The sequence below is a fragment of the Talpa occidentalis genome, unplaced genomic scaffold, assembly GCF_014898055.3.
Source record: "Talpa occidentalis isolate TD23 unplaced genomic scaffold, MPIMG_talOcc4v2.1 talOcc4.10, whole genome shotgun sequence".
NCBI classification, from domain to species: Eukaryota; Metazoa; Chordata; class Mammalia; order Eulipotyphla; family Talpidae; genus Talpa; species Talpa occidentalis.
In genome coordinates, this window is record NW_023600993.1 from 46,901,996 (window position 1) to 46,921,221 (window position 19,226).

The following is a 19,226-nucleotide window of genomic DNA, read 5'->3' on the forward strand; positions in this document are numbered from 1 at the left end:
ACAGACCAAAGCCATGATTGTCATCAGCAGGGTTTCGAACATAAGGCTTGACTGGAAGATGTAAAGGCAGGCACACTAATAATTGAATTGCTGCAAGTATAGACATTATGAAGAATGGTCTCAGGTGAATACAGTCAAAGGTATTCATTCAACAACAGTTAATGAGATGACAGTGCATTATAGATATATATGTCTTTCCAAAGATTCTCCCGCATATATTCTCACACTTAAGAATTCTTTTAAAGAAAAAAATAATTGTGGTTCTCTGGTGTAGACTTAAATTGTTTATTATAATGTTACTTAAAGATATACTTATATAACTAGATATAAGTATTTGTAAAGTTAAATGGAATTTTAAAAAAGGTAAAACAAAACCAATACAGTTAAAATTGACTGCATTTATCAAATACAGTTTTGTTTTTTTTTTTTAAATAGAGGCATGTTATTTATTTATTTATTTGTTTGTTTGTTTGTTCATTTTGTTTATACATGCACTGGGTACAGTCAGAAGCGCGGGAGGGTGCGAGAATTCACCAGAGCCAGAGCGGGGAGCAGAGCAGGCAGAAGGACCGAAGTACACTGCTGAGGGGAGCAGCGGAAGGCAGGAGAGGTCTGCGCGCCATGTGGGACCCTCCTCCGGTGGCCGGGGAGCAGCCAGGGATCGAACCGGTGCTGCAGAGGCCGCGGGCAGCTTTGCAACCCAGCGTTCAACCGCTGCGCCACTGGGGAGGCCCTATCAAATACAGTTTTGCTGCTTGCAACATGAGTGAGGTATTGACTGAACAAACTTCTTTTAAGATGCCTGAATCACCAAGTTGGGTATGATGAGCCATTTTCCTGTCACTTTTCTCTATTTGCACTACTGAATAACATTTTCCCTCACTTGATGTGCATTTATTAAATCTGCCTATAGTCCCTTCTTATTTGCCTCTAATAAAAATACATGGGTCCAATGTAATCATAAACCCATTTGCAAATAAGGACACCATACTATCTTTTGCCTTGTGTCAAACACCACAAAACTCAGTGGCTTAAAACAGCAATAATCATTTATCTGTCAGAGTTTCTTTGGGTCAGAAACCTAGAAGTGGCTAAGCTATGCTGTTCTAGCTTGGATCATTCATAACAGGGGAAGTCTCAGATGGTGGCTGAGGCTGAAGTCATCTCAAAGTCTTCATCACACACAAGCCTGGTAGCTGGACTAGGAAGACAGCTAGCTAGGGCTCCTCTAGCAATCTCTATGCAGTCTCTCCATTTGGTTTCTGTTGCACTGAAGCTTCAGGAAAGCCATATTTCTTAAATGGTGGCTCTGGGCTCAGATGCATGCCTTAAGAGAGAGCGAGTCAGAGGAAACCATATTAACTTTTCTAACCTATCCTTGGATGTCATGCCATGTCATTTTGCTCATTCTGTTCATTAGAAGCAAGTCACTAATTTCTGCCTGTATTTAAGGGAAGGGAAATTAGATTCCACTTTTTGAAGGAAGGAGTGTGAGAGAATTTGCAATATATTTTAAATCCTCGAGATATTGAAATTATATGGTCATATTCAACTTCAAAATGTTCATCTGCATGATTCAGTGTATACTTTCATCTCTTTACAAAACTCTCAATTGCCTCTAATTCACAGACCCCATAAGAAAAGAGAAGCCAGCCCCCATTAGTATGTAGACTCCAGTTTGAGAAAGATTCAGTTACATACCAATTACAAGAATCTCCTTAAATCACGGGGTAGGAGAGAATGCACTTAAGAAAATGGAAGAGAAAAAAAGACCAATGGAGGGTTTCTGTGAGTTGGTGAAGGTAAAGAAATTGACTATGCATGGATGACTTGTCTTTTTAGGGGCCTTCCCAATATATTCTAATGATGGCTAAGAGATCCACTCTATAAATATCTAGGGTCTGGTGTCAAGACCTTGCAATTTTCATTCATTACTCAGTAAATATTCACTATCATACAACACACTCTTCTTGGCTCCAGGGATATGTAAGAGTAATGCAATCTCAGTCTGCATGGATATTCTGCATCAGTGAGGAGGACAGGTATTCAACAAAAAATGACAAATGTAATAATGCTGTCGAAGAGAAATTGTCAGGTACTATGGAAATACAAACTTAACCTGGGGGGATGTGGCTGGAACAGAATGACATGTAAGCTAACATACCAGAGAAGCAGCTCACCAGTTGAAGAGGGGGAGGCAGGGGGATCATCCTGACTTTTTCTATATTTGCTTTCAACCTTACATATCTCTTTCAAATGTTATATGAGAAATTTGCTGCTACTGCTGCAATAAATTTCTGGTTTCATTAAAGAATTTTGTTGATGCATAGATGGACTATGATTATGCATATCAATTTAAAGAATGATTTGGTGCTCTATAAATCCTGGTAAGACTTAACGGGAAACAGATACCCAAATGGCCAGAGCCGCTCCTGTACAAACCGTGATTTCATGAAGGCAGGCCATTGGGCCCATGATGCTTTGTACTGGCTAGTAAGGCACCGTTCACTAACTCATGCTGGGGATTCTCTGCATCAGGGTCTTCCTTCTATTAGCAATTAATTTCTCCATCTCTGCAACTGAGACTCAGGAAAAAAATGGCTCTAACTCCCACTGATTTCAGAAGCAGCCTGAGCCCGAATGTCTCTGAAGCAAGGGATTTTTGTTTTCCTTATCAGTATTTCCCACTTATCTGTAAGGCTTCTGTGACTTGAGAGATGTCTCTGCCACTCAAAACAGAAACAAGGAAGGTGAGAGAGCAAAACCTTTATTGCCTCTAACTGAGAATTCAGATGCCCTGAATACTTCTTCTCTCTGGGGAGGGTATATCTTAACCCAGCACCTGGAAGGGGATGAAAAGGTTTCATCAGAATCCTTGAATGTTGGGGCTGCATTTTCTCCTCTCTGACCCCAAGGTGTCTTGGACACAGTTGGTATGCTTCACTTTCATCAATTACTCATGAAGGTCACCTAAATTGACAGGAAAGCTGTCTATGTACTGGCTTTTGTGTTAATTCTCATATTAAAACTACTTAACTGGAGTGGGAGGTTGACTAATCAGAATGGAGGCTGGCCTTGGGGACAGATATCAGCCCTTTAATTTCTCAATTGTGGGGCAATGCAGGAGTCTGGAAGGCAGAGACTCAGGATGGTGTCATTGACTAACTGGTCTGGACATATTTAGAATTCCAGCAACTGGTGGCCCTGTATACAACAAGGCAGTGCCTGTTGTATAACTCAGTATGTGACGCAGTGCCAGATGGATCCTAAGGTGATAAGAGTGCACTGCAGAAAGAACTGGCACATTAGGGCTATTTTAGTGCCTAGATCTTTAACTTGCTATGTGACTTGGGGGACATCACTTTTCTCCCTCAACCTCAGTTTCTCCATTGGTCTATATGATTTTAAGCTTCCTTCCAGTCCTAACATTATTTTCCATGTTTCTAAAGCCGTGATGTGTTTTTGTTGTTAACAGAGACACCATTGTTCTTTGATCGGGAGCCTGGATCCTCCTACTTGGGTCTTTACCTTGCTCAGTGATCCGGGGGAGGTTAAATTTTCTAGGCCCCATTTCTTCAACTGTAAAATATGATTATAATAGAGTCTACCACATAGAATTGTGATGAGGCTTAAAAGGGCTGATGTGCAAGAATATTGAGCACCACGCTTGCTGCCACAGAACTAAGATGTTAGTTCTTATTATAGTTAATGGCTAGAGTGGGGTGAAGAACTTCAGAACAATTTTCTTCATCCTTCAGATGCACCCAGGAATATTAAGGGAATTTTTAAATCCCAAGCTGCCCTAACCCCTGAGCCCTGCTGCTGGTGTCAACAGCACATGGAGTGTGAGGGCAGCAGTGAGGCCATGTCTTTAGGATGTGATTCTTTAGTTCAGATGTTGTCTTTTTTTCCTTCTGGAGGTGCGTCTAGGCTGGAAATAGTGGTAGAGGCTCCAGACAGAACATGTCCCAGTTGGAACTTTCCTTTCTAACCTGAAGGACATGGATTTCTTAAAGAACAGTAGTGACTCAATTTCAATAGATGGAGGGAAATGGACATGTTATAAATAATTGGTTGGAAGGTGGTTGAAATCCTGAGAATTTACTGGCCCATTTCATTGAAGATTCAGGTAATATGTTGACTTCTGGCTTAGCTGGTTTACATTGTTCAAATATTTTCACTAGGACTTGTTCCTTCATCTTTTCACCTTATTTTTTGTCTCATTTGGCTTTATTTTCAAGGAGATTTTCTACCCAGGTGGTGGCTAATAAGTCCATTAGTAACTTTAGGCTTTCCCTTTACCAATTTAGCAATCTCAGCAGAAAAGGAACACTTCAAATCATGCCGGTAAAATCCCAGGTGGAATTCTCATAGATCCAACTTGAGTGATGAGTCCTTCTGTGAATTCCACCCTAGCCAGCAGAAAACTGTGCACTGATTGGTGGGGCTCAGGCCAGACCTTTCCTTGGTGCCGAAAGGAAGTATTAAATTCAATCCTCACGCACTAAGAATAGGGGGAAGGTGAGGTGTCACTCCAAAGAAAATTGGAGTGTTGTTCCTAAAAGTAGAGAGTCAAAAATCAATAGACCCTACTACAGGCATGGGTTTAGAGTAAAGAAAATCACCCTCAGATGTGCCCACAGACAAATGTTTATCTGGAAACTTTAGTGAAACAGTTGGAAAACCAAAGGTCAATCTTAGTGAGTTATTTTGCTATATTCTCTCTCTCTCTCTTTCTGTCTCTCTCTCTCAGCAACTCCTGGACATTCATTCATTCAGCAAGCCTTGGCACTACTGAGCCTTAACTCTGCTCCTGGAGCTGAGCTAGAAGCCGAGGAGAAGGGTAGAAGAGGATGCCATGGAACTGTGGTTGGAGTCTGGCTGGGAGTGAACATGCCATAGCTTTGTCATGCTGCTTTCCGACACGGATTTCAGTATTTTATCATTCTTTGCAAGTAAAGCTTGGACCTGCTTCTTTCCCTTTGAATGCCGAGGGCTTGGTTTCCAGCTTCCTTTGCTGGAAGGCATATTATGAAATAGGATGTACCTTCAGAGATGCAGGTAAGAAATCTGAACCGCATGGCCTCACATAAACCCCACCAGGTCCCTGGGAAGGGCTCCTTCCCCCTTCAACAGGTGTAAGGACAAAGGGCCCATTGTCCTGAGCAGCCTATAGGATAAATACAAAGAACAAGTCCTTGCTGGTTAATCTGCTGGCGATAAAGAGTATTGTTTTATCTCTTGCCATCTCCACAGCTCCATGGGATGAGTTCTATTGTGACACAAAGTCCACTTTGTCTTTCCAGCCCACTGAGGTGTTTCAGTTGACCTTTCATATATTCTTTGGTTGTCACAACCCAAGCGCTACGTTGGTATCATGCAGAGGGGATTATCATTTTTTTCCCCACAAGAACATGATCATCTACAGAAGTGCTATGATGCTGAAAAACAGCATGATTCTCTTCTGCTTTAAAAAATATCTTTTTTTCAGAGCAGTTTTAAGTTTACAAAACACTTGGACAGGAAGTACAGCGTTCCTATCTCCTCTCTCACTCTTCCTCAGTTTTGCTTGTTATTAGTATCTTCCATTTGTGCATCAATGTGCTGTATCTGTTCTAATGGATGAACCAATATTAATTATTAGCTAAAGTCTATGGCTTACAATAGGGTTTACTCTTTGTACTATGTCTTCGATGGGCTCGGACAAATGTAATGACGTGTACTCACCATTGTGGGGCCATACAGAACAGTTTCACTGAAAATGCCCTGTGCCCCACCAGTTCACCCCCCTGGAAGCCCCTGGAAGCCCCATTAATGTCTTTACTTTCTCTGTAAGTTTGCCTTTTCCAGAATGTCATATAGTGGGAATTATATAGTAGGTAGCCTTTTCAGATTGGTGTCTTAGTGCATTTAAGTTTCCTCCATGTCTTTTCGTGGTGTGATTGTTGTTCACCTCTTTTTCTTGTTATTACTGAATAACTTCTCACTGATATTTAAAACTTTTAGTGTATATAAGTAGTATAATTATCCCTCTTCTCACTCACTTCATCCTGGCATTTTCACCAGCATGAGATTACTAATCATCACCTAAGGCGTACTGACTACATGCTTTGAAATAATTAAATAACATTTCAGAACAATCTCAAGTACTTTTGGTAGGGCAAGAGAAATAGAAAATTCTAATTTTTCACTCACAGCCAAGCTAGAGAAGGTCTGTTTAGGCTGCAGGCAACATTGGTGTTGGCACTTTTTTTTTACCCAGAATTTATATCTATATAATTAGTGTTAGCCCTAAAATAAATATTCTTTTTTTTTTTTTCTTGTAGCAGCATCGGAATTCCCACTTACTTGATCATGAGTAACATTTGCTTTTAAACCATGAATCAAGCATTTTTCTTCTTTATTTACATTTCCTAACCAGAATCCACTTAGTCCACAAGCAGTGGAGAGCTCCCAATCACTTATCTGCTATCTGAGAGTAAGAAGCACAGATCTAGAATTCATGGGGGTGAGTTTAGTGTCTGGCTCTGTCCCTGACTAGCTATGTGGGTTTTTTTTTTTTTTTCTTTCTTTCTTTCTTTTTTTTTTTTTTTTTGAACAAATGAGCTCTCCTCTGCTGGCCTCAGCTTGCTCTTCTGTAAATCACAACTAACAACAGGCTCTACCTGGTGAGACTGCAGAGGGTAGGGATGGAGATAATCCATGGGGAAAATTAACCACAGTTCCAACAGCAAAAAACTTCCTCAAACATCCAAGCCACAGAGGGTGATTAGTCTGTGTATAAAGGAAATACCGAATTCAGTGTAGGGACTCATTAAATTATTTCTAACTGATCAAGGGGGCAGCCAGGGGAACAGTAAATCCTTTCACGTGTAGGCTCTTGGAGAATTCAGACACATGCAGATGCCCCTCAACTTAACATGGTTATGTCTTGATAAACCCACCAAGAGCTGAAAATGCATTTCATACACCTCACGTACCAAACAGCAAACAGCATAGCTTAACTACACCTACGTGCTCAGTACACTGACTTTAGGGCAATTATCTTGAGTTGCATCTCAGCAGTAACTAACTGCCTTCCTTTCCTTCTCACCAGACATAGGCCACACAGGTGGGTTTTTTGTAGACATAATGGGATGTGAAAGCACAAAATACAGAACCTAAACAAGCTAGTTTATAATATAGAGTCACAGAGTGTTTATCCTTACAAATGTGTGGCGGATAGCCAGCAGCAGCGAGCTACCCCTGCTCAGATTCACCAGAGAGTAACTTCTGCCCATCTCTAGCCTGGGAAAAGATCAAAATTCAAAACTGGAAGCCCAATTTCTATTGCATATTGCCTTTGCTCTATTGTAAGGTTAAAGAAACACAAGTCTTAGCATCATTAAATTAAGGGCCCACTGTATAGAAGTTGATTTGGGGGGGTCTAGCACCATGGAGTTCAGGCACAATTTGTACACCTCTCCCCGTGCACTCTTATGAAACCAAGACCATTTCTATTACCTTTTGGCTCTGCTGAGCCAGGGCCACTGCTAACAACGCACACTCGTCTCACTCTCAAACAGTGCATTTCCTGAGCAAGCACCTGCTTTGGTAAGGTGATTCATGGGCAACCCAGTTCCATATTTAATGAATGATTTCCTAAGGTGAACAGGAAGGATACAGAATCATTTTCTCTCTCCCTCTCATCACAGCCTGCTCCCCAACACACACCTTCCATATAAAATAACACCATTTAAGTTATTAAGATCCAGGTGGTGCAAGAAATCTCAATCCCACCCAACACAAGAGTTAATTCTATACCTTGGGCATCATTTGTTATCCTACTTTTAATTTCACTCAAGTTCATTTTGCAGATGAACACGCCCTAGCTAACGGCAGGGTAAATCAACCCAGTCACACCCTGTCTTTCTCACATCTTTGTTTATCTATAAACCATCAAAGATACAGATGAAAATCCACTAAAGGGCGCTTGAAGCAGTTATACAAAGGCCAAATAAGGTGAGAGCATAAAAGCTTGATGTAAGGAAAAGCTATTACCTAAAGTGATAGCATGCTGGCTCTGTGTGATAACACAAATACAAATTAAAGATACCAAGAAAAGATGACCAACTGTTACACTTAGGAGTGAATGCAATTGTGTAAAAAAGCAATCATGAAAGAAACCCAATAGCAATTTGAGAAAGTACCTACACAGTTACTAGGAAAAGGAAAAAGCTTAACAGTTCAGAGTCTAGACTCAGAAATGAGAGTGATTGTGAAACCTCACCCCCACTTCCCCACCTTTTTAACTTTAACTGGGCAACTCATTTAATGACCCTAAACCTCATTTTCCTCATGTCTAACATGGGGTACATTAGCATCCACCTCACAGGATGTATTTTGAATATTTAGTGAAATAAAAAACATAAAAGGGACTTGGTAATATTTTGCTCAGGTAGACTTTCAGTAAGAGCTCTCATTTTTAATATGTTAATAAGGACTGAGTCAGGAGACACATAGCCCGCAGCACTATCCCAATTTTACCAACGGAAAGCCTTTTATTCGAGGGCATCCCCTGAGGTTAATGTTTGCAAGAAACAATTCAGGAACATGCTGCCTTAAATAAATAAAACCTAAGAGCTTGGGGTGGGGGAGCTTTCGTCTTGGATATACTTGTTCGAAATTTTAAAGTTTGAAAGGGTACTTGTGCACTTTCCATTACATTCTGGGCATCGGGTTTAGGGTCAGGAATACATACTCATTTCTATGGAAAATCAGATTATACATCATGTCTACTTACAGCAGTTTTTCTGGGAACCAAGTAAAAAACAAGGATCTCCAGCTTAAATTGTCTGCAAGCTATGCAGAAGTCTGTCTACCTGCTCCTGGGTCAGATTTTTCCCTGGTGTCCCATGAACACAGAAGACATCACCAAACCCTTTGGGAGCTACCATGAGTCTGGAAGAAGTATCTTGAGCCTCTCTGGAGAAGAGTAAACTGCATGCAAGATTATGGATATTTTATGATCTGTTATAGATGGAAATTCCAAGGTGCAGGCTTGCAGTTTGATTTTTTTTTTTTTTTAATGCAAGGAAGCTCAGCAGCGAAACTCATTTTCCACAACTCCCAAAGTGGTTTTGTAATAAATCTGTGAATTTAATCAACCTCCTCTGTAGCAACAATCTCCCCTAATTGGGTACTTGTGAGGGATAATAGACATGATGACAAAAATACCTCATCTTTGAAAGGAATCTGGAGTCTCATCAATAACATTGATAATAAAGCTTTAAACCCCTTCCTCTCTCCCTGCACACACCTACATACACACCAAAATGGAGCAAGGGCCCCCAGTGCATACCCTGGTCCCACGTTCATCCTGTCTCAGGCACTGTTTGTCTTTTAGAACATCTCTCTCTCCTACTTCCTGATCAAAAGTAAGAAAATGAAAATCCCAAAATGAAAGCCCAATTGTCTCCAGCACCATATTGGCCAGTAACTAAGTGGACTACTAAGTAGCCTTCTAGAAGATTACCGAACAATTACAATGGAGTAATGGGGAATTGCCTTAGAAACACAGAACCCAAAAAACACAGTTGTGTTTCCTTTCTCTTTCCCTGGTAGGCAATTCCCACTCCTCTGTTGATTCTGGCAGGAAAGGTGGGGCTAGGAAGGGCCCCTGCCGGGAATGTGATACACACAGCTGTTGGCCATCAGCTAGCACAGCAACCTAGTGAAAAAAAGTGGGGATTAGAGCTAGATACTTCAGGTTCCCCAATTACTGGAATACATAGGACCTGTAGATCTAGTAAGTGTGTGTCCTGGTTAGGGGACTAGGACAAAATAAAGAGAAAAATTTGGAAGCAGGCCTTTTAGAGTTGTTTTCGGCATTTGAAGGGGTTGGAAAACAATAGCAAATGCAACTTAGTTTTTCCACCCTGGAAAATGCGAGAAGCAAAGCATGGTAATTGAATTAGAAGAAGAGGAAAAGGAAGAATTTCACAAGGATGTCATCTGACCAAGTTTCATCCAACCGAGTCTGGCTTTCCAGTGCCCTCTCCACCCTGCAACAGCAAGTCCCCTAGCCCTTGTGGCCACTGGCGGTCAACAGATCATTTTGGTGATAAACACAGGAACTCACCTGGGGTCAGCAGACCCAGTGCCAACACTGGAGGAAGAGCTGTGAAAAGTGCCATCTTCTCTGTGAATTGGATGCAAACATTTGCTAGCACAACAAAAGAGCTAGTGTGCTCAGCCCCTTGGCCGCAGGCCCTTACTGAGCGCAAAAGGGGCACTGATGGGGCAGAAATGCAATCAAACCTCAGGTTGTGTTTTCTCTGCTTCCTCCCACTGGACAGCTTCATATGAATTGTTCCCCAAACTAGTAGTAAAATTTAACCACCACTTCTTGCAGGAAAAAAGGAAATCCTCATCTCCCCAGGGAAATTGTCTCTTGATGTAAGTCTCCCTGACTTTAGCAAGCTTAAACACACACACAAACTGCAGGGCTTTCCAGAGTCTCCTTCTGTGTAGATCCTTCTATGGTCCGTGCAAGAAGGATCAGTATCACCTGAGAACTCTTTAGAAATGCAAATTCTTGATCTCAAACAGCCTTACCAAATCAGAAGCTCTGGAGATTGGACCCAGTAATCTGTTTTAACAAGTGATTCCTGTGCACACTTTATTTCGAGAACCACTGATACGAACTGACAATTTTGCCAGATTTCCTTATATTTTCATATCTGTGTGATTGGTTCATCTTTCCCTCCATTTAGCATGCTTCTTTCTTTTCTGCCTGGCACTCTCCTATACAGTCTTTAAAGCCCTTCAGAATATTCCCTCTCCTGCTTGTAATCCCCCCAGACCCTTTTAGCTTCCGCCAAAATATCATTCTCTCCACTGACGCAGAATTACTTTCCCAAGTTTGCATTCTGACAACACTTTAGACATCCACTATTATACTATAGTCATCATTATATCTGTTTTCAGTAGTGGACTGAGATGGCAAGAAAATAGTTAATTCAGCAAATATTTTATACAAAATATTGTAGACCTACCATGGTGATGCCAAAATAAAAAATTTTAATCAAAAAAGTGGGTGACTGCCTCATTTTCCTAGTTCATCACTGCAAGAAATATTTCCAATCTCTGGTGTAAAATCTGACCTGTGACACATGCTAGCTGTGTAGCTTTGGGCAAGCTATTTAATCTCTTTAAGTCTCCCCCATAATATGGAAATGCAAATTGTATGTATTTCAGTGTTTATGGGATGATTAAATGAGCAACATGTGTATCGTTCTTACCACAGTACCTGACCCCCATAAGCACACAGTGAACGTTCTATTGCTAATTATAATAATGTCATCATCATCACCAGCACCATCATCACATCAGTAGCAACTCGCATTGTTGGTGCAGATAATGTGAGGGTAAATGTTTAAAATGTTTAAAAAGATAAGCGCTGTAGGCGCTATACTATACTATATCCTGGTGAAGTTGACTTTATATAAGCAAATTTGACTTTATGGAAATGTTTCATAAGATATGCAAAAAGGTGCAGAGAACATTTCACTGCGTCCCCAAGTGTAAGGACAGGAATGGGCACTGAGCAGGTTTTTTATGACTCCAGCAGACGGGTGAAGGAGGACAGTCCTAGAGCCCTCAGTGGCTTTTGCGGGCTTTTTTTGGGATTTACCAGGTACACAGCAGGCAGGGGTGCTGGGGTACTGGGAGGCTTACCAGCCTTCCAGCCCCCAGCAAGTCTTCACTCTTTCTAGGCTCTCCGACCTTCTCTCATGGTCTCTGCTTCTCTGCTCTCTGCTTCTACTCGTGGTTCTTCTTTCATTCTGCTTCTGCTGGCGTCCCCATGATGCAGCCCTTAAAGAGCCCAGTGTTAGCCCAGGTGAATCCCATCTACCTAAGTCCACACCCTACTTCAGGTGCCCGCCATCAGGCATGCATTCAGGACCACAGGGTTCCCTCATCTATCCTGATGGTGGGAGGGCAGAAAAGCCTGACACTTTTACCTTACCCTACACCAAGTTACCTAGTTCAGGAGTCTGATCTATCAATATTAGAGTCATTTCCAGGGTTTGTTGGGTCTGCCCACTCCCAGCACACCCCCCACCCCCATATCCCTAACACAAACACACTCCACTGCTAATGCTTCAACACATTAAGACTATAATTTGTGTAGGGTAAGGGAAAATATCAGGCTTTTCTGCCCTCCCGCCATCAGGATAGATGAGGGAACTCTCTGATCCTGAATGCATGCCTGATGGTGGGCACCTGAAGGGGTACACCTGTGCTAAGACTGTGCTTTTTAAGGGCGGCGTCACGGGGACGCCAATAGCAGCAATAGAAGCTGAAAAAGAAGAAGCCCGAAGCAGAAGCAGAGAAGGCCAGAGAGCCCAGATAGAGTGAAGATTTGCTGGGGGCTGGGAGGACTGCCAGCCTCCCAGCCCCCCAAGCACCGCTTCCTGCCACGTACCCGCTGAACCCCAATAAAAGACCTGCAAAAGCCACTGAGGACTCTGACTCCTCCTTTACCCAGTCTGCATGGGATCAGAAAACCTGCTCTGTGGTCCATTCCTGCCCTCTACAATTGGTTTCTCAAATTTGATTCCACGTTAGAATTACCTGGGAAACTTAAAAAACAAATATCCTGCTCCCTGGCATTCAGATTTAGTTGATAAGGAGGTATGACCCCAAGCATTGATACTCCAAGATGATTCTAATGTGTAGCCTCAATTTCTAACCACCGTCTCTAAGTAAACAGAGGCTCGTGATGAATAGTTAAGTAACTATAAAGCTCTTGTCATTTTTCATACAATTGAAGTATGGCAAGACATCTGGTAGCAGTGTAAAAGTTCTAAAACAACTGAAAAATCTACAGAAATGTCTCAATGTCACAAAGTGGGTAGGGGCTTCTGGAATAGAACGCTGCCTAATTCAACCAGCATCAGCAATACCGTATCAGTGATGTTCATAGCTGCCGCTGCCGAATTGCTCTCAATTTTCGCTTTCATGTCAGTCCACACTGTTCACCCTTCTTGCCCTCATTCTAGGCAAACCAACTTCATCCATCAACAAAACCTCAAGGACTGTAGGAGGATTCCTTTTGTGTCAGTTTAAACTTTTAGCTGCAGAAACACCCAACACACATCTTGAGACTGTTACTCTCTCTGCTACAATTTAGAGATTGTCTTATGCCTGGCGCCAAGAACTCCTGGATTAAGACTCCTTTTCCTGACTCCCCATCAATCTCCGAGTGTTTCCCTCTCCTCGACACTGCTTCTCTGATAAAGCAGCCCAAGATTGAGGGCCAGGAGGTAGTTTCTTGGGACAGAGTCCCAGTGGCACTGAAGCAAGACTCAAAGCTTTGAGAATCATATTAATCCTTTTCCCAACTATGGATAGCACTGCTAATAAAATGCCTGGATGGCAGAAGGAAATGATTTTTTATAGTAACTGTGTAGGAAAGACACCGAAGACTTAAAAAGTGAATGCTTGTAAACTAGATCATCAGGACAGCTATTATTTTAGCTTTGATATCTAGCTTATACCCCTAATGCCAATCAGTTTCTTCTTAGCACTGTTCATGTTTGTCATCTGGGGGAACCCAAATAAAATGGGGGGCAGGGACTCTAACCATAGGGACATAGACATTATGAGGGTTAGTTCTATAGATTCAGCAGCTTCTTGATTCTTCAGCACTCAGATCCGGGCCTTACCAGTTCAGTGCTCCAAATCAAGGAGTACCCAAATGAGTGAAATGTGTGTAGGTTCTGCCAGGTCCATTTCTCCCCTTGAGAGCAGAGGACACAGCAGCAAAAGGAATTTTGAAATCAGGCGTTGCAAAATGTGTGAGACTGAACACAGTCAGATATTCATGAATCTCTTCAAGTCCTGGTATATCATTATCCAATCATGGAGGGACTTTACCATTCAAAATTGGGAATAAATTTCTATAAATAATAACTTTTTCCTTAAAAATCTAGGCTACAACTTTTCTAGGGGGTCAATTGGGTAGCATGCATATTTCTGTAATCTCTTTGGGCTATTGGAATGGAGCTGGTTTGGTGCTGTTACAGAGGAGAATTTGATGTGTGTTTTTCTCTCCTCTTTCTGGGGTTATGGTGGACAAGCAGGCATTCAAAGTGTGCAACTTGATAACTAAAATGACACCCTGCTTCTTGGTTTGGGACTGTTTTTCCAGTAGTGGGCCCAGATGGTGTTTCTGTCTCCTCTGGAGAATATTTTAGGATGTAAATTCTCTGAAATAAATTATTCAACAGAGGCCAAAATATTCTTCTGGAAAAAATCATATGTGAAAAGGAAATAAGAGCAGCCTGGCTGGGACTGAAAAAAATTGAAATGCAACTTTTTGGAAATGATAACCTTTGTAATAGTGTTTGCAGTGGGTGTATAATCAGACCTGTAATTGTTGGAGAGAGATCTGTTTTATGCAAGAAATTAGTGATTGTCTTTAACCCCCTTTTTTGCCCTCCCCTGCTGCTCTCTTTTCGCATCAGGGCTGGTAAAAAGTGGGCAGATGTCCATACTTCTAAAACTCCAAGAAACATATGAATTACCTGGAGATTTGTTAAAGTGTATGTTTGGAGTCCTTAGGTTTGTAATGAGGCCTTGACTCCGTGTGGCCAACAAGCTCCCAGGTGAGGCTGTGATCCCGGGGCCCAGATCATACTTTGAGTACCAAGTGCTGGAGGAAAGTTCACATAAATTATATAATGGAGTAAAACCATGCTTTGCCAAGCCAGCAAATGAATATTTTATTCATTCCTTCAATAAATATTTATAAAAATCTGTTTTGTGCTGGGCACTGAGCCAGGTATTAGGGGCAGAAATGATGAGCATCACAGATCCCACCCTTATCTTTATTGAGCTTAGAACTTAGTAGACATCATACTTACATTAATCAAATAATCACATCTTGAAATATAATATTGCAATATATTTAGTCTAATGAAGGAGCAGTACAGAAGCAATGAGATTTTAACATGGGGTGCCTTTATTCAAGGGTCAGAGAAGGCTTTCCTTGGAAGTGATCTTGAGCTGAGTGGTGTAGATAATAACAATACTCATTATTATTATAATAGCAAGCAGCTAACCATTATGGAACATTTGCTTTGGACTGGCACTTTACTTTACTATTTCTGTGCATTACCTTATTTAACTCTCATGGCAACCTTTAATAGTAGGTCCTATTATTATCCAATTTTACAGAAGAGAGACCTGGGGATCAGAGAACTTGCACAAGGTCACACAGCTAGTACACAGCAAATTCATGACTCTCATGCAGGTCATACATATTTTTAATGCCTCGACTTAATTGCTTCCATTTATTGTCTAGGATATTAACTAGGGAGACCAGTGAGTCAACTGAATTGGCCACTTTTCTCCTTGTAACAGCAGCTGTAATGGGATCTGTTCTGCTCCTGCTGATAGGATGTGGCAGGAAAGGTCCAGGCTGGAATCAGAAAATATGTTTGGGTTCTAGCTTTACCAATAATTTTCCATGGGCTTGGGCAAGTGCCTACTGGATTCAAGTGCTTTGCCAGGAGCTTAACATATGATTATCTCAAGTTAAAGAAAAATGTAATATCAGAGTTACGTATTAATACCTGCATTTACAAGTGAGAAACCTGAAACTTGGAGAAGCTACAGTGGCAGTTTGTAAGAAGTAGGGCATGCATGGATGTGAGAGGTTGTTTGGCAAGTGCAATATTTCTCCAAGTCTGATCTGTGACAGCCGGTTGTGCTTATAGTCTTTGGGGAGTGGAGGAAGGCGTGGGGGGTGCAGGGAGCTTTGTGGTCAACACTAGTCATGTAACAATACCAAGACATTATTTCCCAATTTTATCATGTTGACATTTGCACTAAAGGGTCAAAAGCAATGGTGAGTGAAGCTGGTGAAAAATATTTAATATTTATTAGTGATATAAACTTTTCCCTTAAAGAAATTATGTAAGGGCTTCTGATAATCACATTCACACAAACCCAAAATGCTTCAGTAGATAAAACCATGATTGGATGCTAATATCTAGAAATATATGCTATATGAATACTCATAAAGGCATCCAGAACAAATCAGCTAAAAGCATTTCTTACCAATAATTCAATTTGAACTTTCAAGTAAAGATTAGAATTGTGCAAGACTTGTGTCTGCCACATTAGCTTGTCAGCATTCCCATTTGTAAAGCATTTTTTTTTTAAAGATTTATTCATTCTTGCATACAAGAATCGGGGTACAGGCCAGACATGCAGGAGGGTGACAGGACTCACCAGAGACAGAGGAGAGAACAGAACAGGCAAACTGACTGAAATACACTGCTGAGGGGAGCAGCGGGTAGGACAGGAGAGGTCTGCGGCACCATGTGGGTATCTCGCCTCCTGGCCGGGATTGAACCCACGCTGCAAAGGCTGCAGACAACTTCACAGCACTGCACTCAACCACCTGCGCCACCAGGGGAGGCCCCTGTAAGGCATTTTTAAATGAGTGGTGACATAAATGAACTTTTTTTAAAAAAAAAGATTTATTTATTTATTTTATACAAGAACAGAGGTACAGGCCAGATGTGTGGGAGGGTGAGAGGATTCAGCAGAGACAGAGCCAGGAACAGAACAGGCAGACTGATGAAATACACTGCTGAGGGGAGCAGCAGGCGCAACAGGAAAGGTCTGTCGCGTCATGTGGGAGCCTCGCAGGCTGGGCGCCCAGGATCCAACTGGCGCTGCAGAGGCTGCAGACAGCTTCACAGCGCGGCGCTCAACTGCTTGCACCACCAGGGGAGGCCCTGAACCTGTTTTTAAAAAACCTTTTTGGGGCCTCCTTGGTGGCACAAGGGTTAAAGGCTCAGTGCTATCAAGCTATTGCCAGTCACTGCGGCATGAATTTGATCCCAGCCAGGAGGCTAACCCACATGGTGCAGCAGACCTCTACTGTCTCGCCTGCTCCTCCCCTCAGCAGTGTACTTCGGTCAACTGCCTGTTCTGTTCCCCACTCTGTCTCTGGTGAATTCTCTCATCCTCCACACCTCTGGCCTACAACCCAGTTCTTGTATGCATAAATAAATACAATCTTAAAAAAAAACTTTTTTGGTTAAGATCTGCAAAACTCGTGAACCAGTATCTTCCAAATGTTTAATGCAATGTGTTGAAAAATCATGCAGGGGTAAAGAACCATTGAAAATACAAAATGGATCCATGGATTTCAATATAACAGACTCGAAAATACTTGTATTTATGTATTGTTATGGTTTCAGATTCTCATTATAAGTAACCTTTACAAAAATAAGCATTTGTTGAATGTTGTATATTATCAAAGAAGAACAGCTATAAGGATCTGAAAAAGTTGTTAAGTATTTTCTCCTTTTCATAATTATTTATGTGTGCGAAGTTGGAATTTCTTCATATACTTTAATCAAAACAACATATCATAACAGACTGAAGGCAGAAGCAGATATGATAATTTAAGTGTCTTCAAAAAAGACAGGCATTACTGGTACAACAAGGCTACTCTTTTTGCCAAATGTTCTTTTGTTTTGAAAAATACCATTATTTCTCCTAATATGTTATCTAGGTTTACTTCATGAGTTTATTATTTTAAAATGTGCTAATAAGGAGCAATATTTTAAAATTTTTTCAGTTTTGATTTTGAATACATAAATATTGGTAGTGGTAATGCACATAAAATTCTTTGGGGGTCCTCAATATTTTTTTTGAGTGTAAAGGGATCCTGAGACCAAAAGTTTGAGGATGTAGTGAACAAGAACAGGGACTCTGGGGTCAGATCTGGTGGGGTTCGAGTGCTAACCACCACCTACCTAAGAGCCACCCAACTCCAGGTAAATGATTTCTACTTGCTGTGCCTGAGTTGCCCCATAAAAGAGAAATAAAAACAATTGTTCCTGCCTCCTAGGGTTATTGTGAATTCTATGTATGTAATACACACAAGTCCTGATAACAGTGCCTGGCAATGTTAGCTCCTGTCTGATTCCAGAACCAGTGTTCTTTCCATAAGATTCAATTTTCTGAGCATCACTTTCCTTATTTCTGAGATTTTTTTCAGAAGGTCCTCTACCTTAACAATGGACTGCTTCTGAAAATGTATTCCCTGCTGATTAAAAATTTAATGGAGCTGCATTCTAGTTAGAAATGGTGCTCACTAAGAAAACAACATTCTGATCCTGTGAGTGGAGCTAACATGTACTGTGTGGACAATGAGAGTTACATTAAAAGCATCCCTAATGTTGCTACAAATTAAGTGGTGTTGTTGGGATGTGATCTTAGAATTCTTTTTGTCATTTACTGATTCTGATCAAATATTTTGATTATGGAAGTTAATACAGTCAACAGGCCAACAGGCATCAAGTTGCATTCTATTTTCCAGTAAGTATTTATAAGGATCCCTTCAAGGTGACAGGTACTATTTATGCCTGGGAATAAAACAGACAAAAGCAAAAGATGGTAGGTCTGTATATCCGGGGTATGTCTACCAGGAGAGAGACAACTGAGAAACAAAAAAAAAAAAAATACACAGTATATTGGCTGATGATCAGTACAATGAAGAAAGATAAGGTAGAAAGAGTGTAAAGGTCATGTGATGGGAATGTGGGTTCAAATTTTCATCAGAGTGGCCAGGAAAGGTCTCACCACAGAGGGGATTTTGAGGTATAAACCATGGGGCCATCTAGGCAAGAGAATTCCAGGCATGGGGAATTCCAGGTGCAGAGATGTAACAGGAATCTGTTAGAGAAATAGCTGGAAGGCTAGTGTGATCAGAGTTGACTGACAAGGCAGGAACAGAGGATGTGATGGGAGAGGTAAGGTGTGTCAAACACAGAAGAGCTTATCGGCTTTCACACACTGATTTGGGAAGGCACTGGAGATTTTGAGAAGGGAAGTGACATAATCTGACCCCCATTTTAATAGAAGCAGAGTCCCAATAGGATACTCTTACAATAAACCAGGCAAGAGATCCTGGTGGCCTGGACAGTACAGTGACAATGGAGGTGGTGACACACAGTGAGATTCCAAGCCTATTTTGAAGTTAGAACCCACAGATTTGCTGATGGTGGAATGTGTGACTGGAGAGAGAGAACAGAATCCAGGATCCTTTAAAGCCTGAGCAACTGGAAGGATGGAATTCAAGCACTGACTGAGCCAAGGAAGATTGAGGAAGGGTCACCCAGTGGAAGCAGTGGGGAGGTTTGAATATGTTAATT

At 41.4% G+C, this 19,226-nt stretch overlaps 1 long non-coding RNA gene across 3 annotated transcripts in view; it reads left to right on the forward strand.

Annotated features, from left to right (window-relative positions):
- The first annotated feature begins 505 nt into the window (after nucleotides 1-505).
- LOC119230810 (uncharacterized) overlaps nucleotides 506-19,226 on the forward strand; it is a 239,663-nt gene continuing 220,942 nt past the window's right edge. For all 3 annotated transcript variants that reach the window (XR_005121807.2, XR_008551892.1, XR_008551890.1), the window contains exons 1-2: nucleotides 506-771; nucleotides 4,754-5,061. This is a non-coding gene — a long non-coding RNA (uncharacterized LOC119230810). The remainder of the gene's footprint in view (nucleotides 772-4,753; nucleotides 5,062-19,226) is intronic.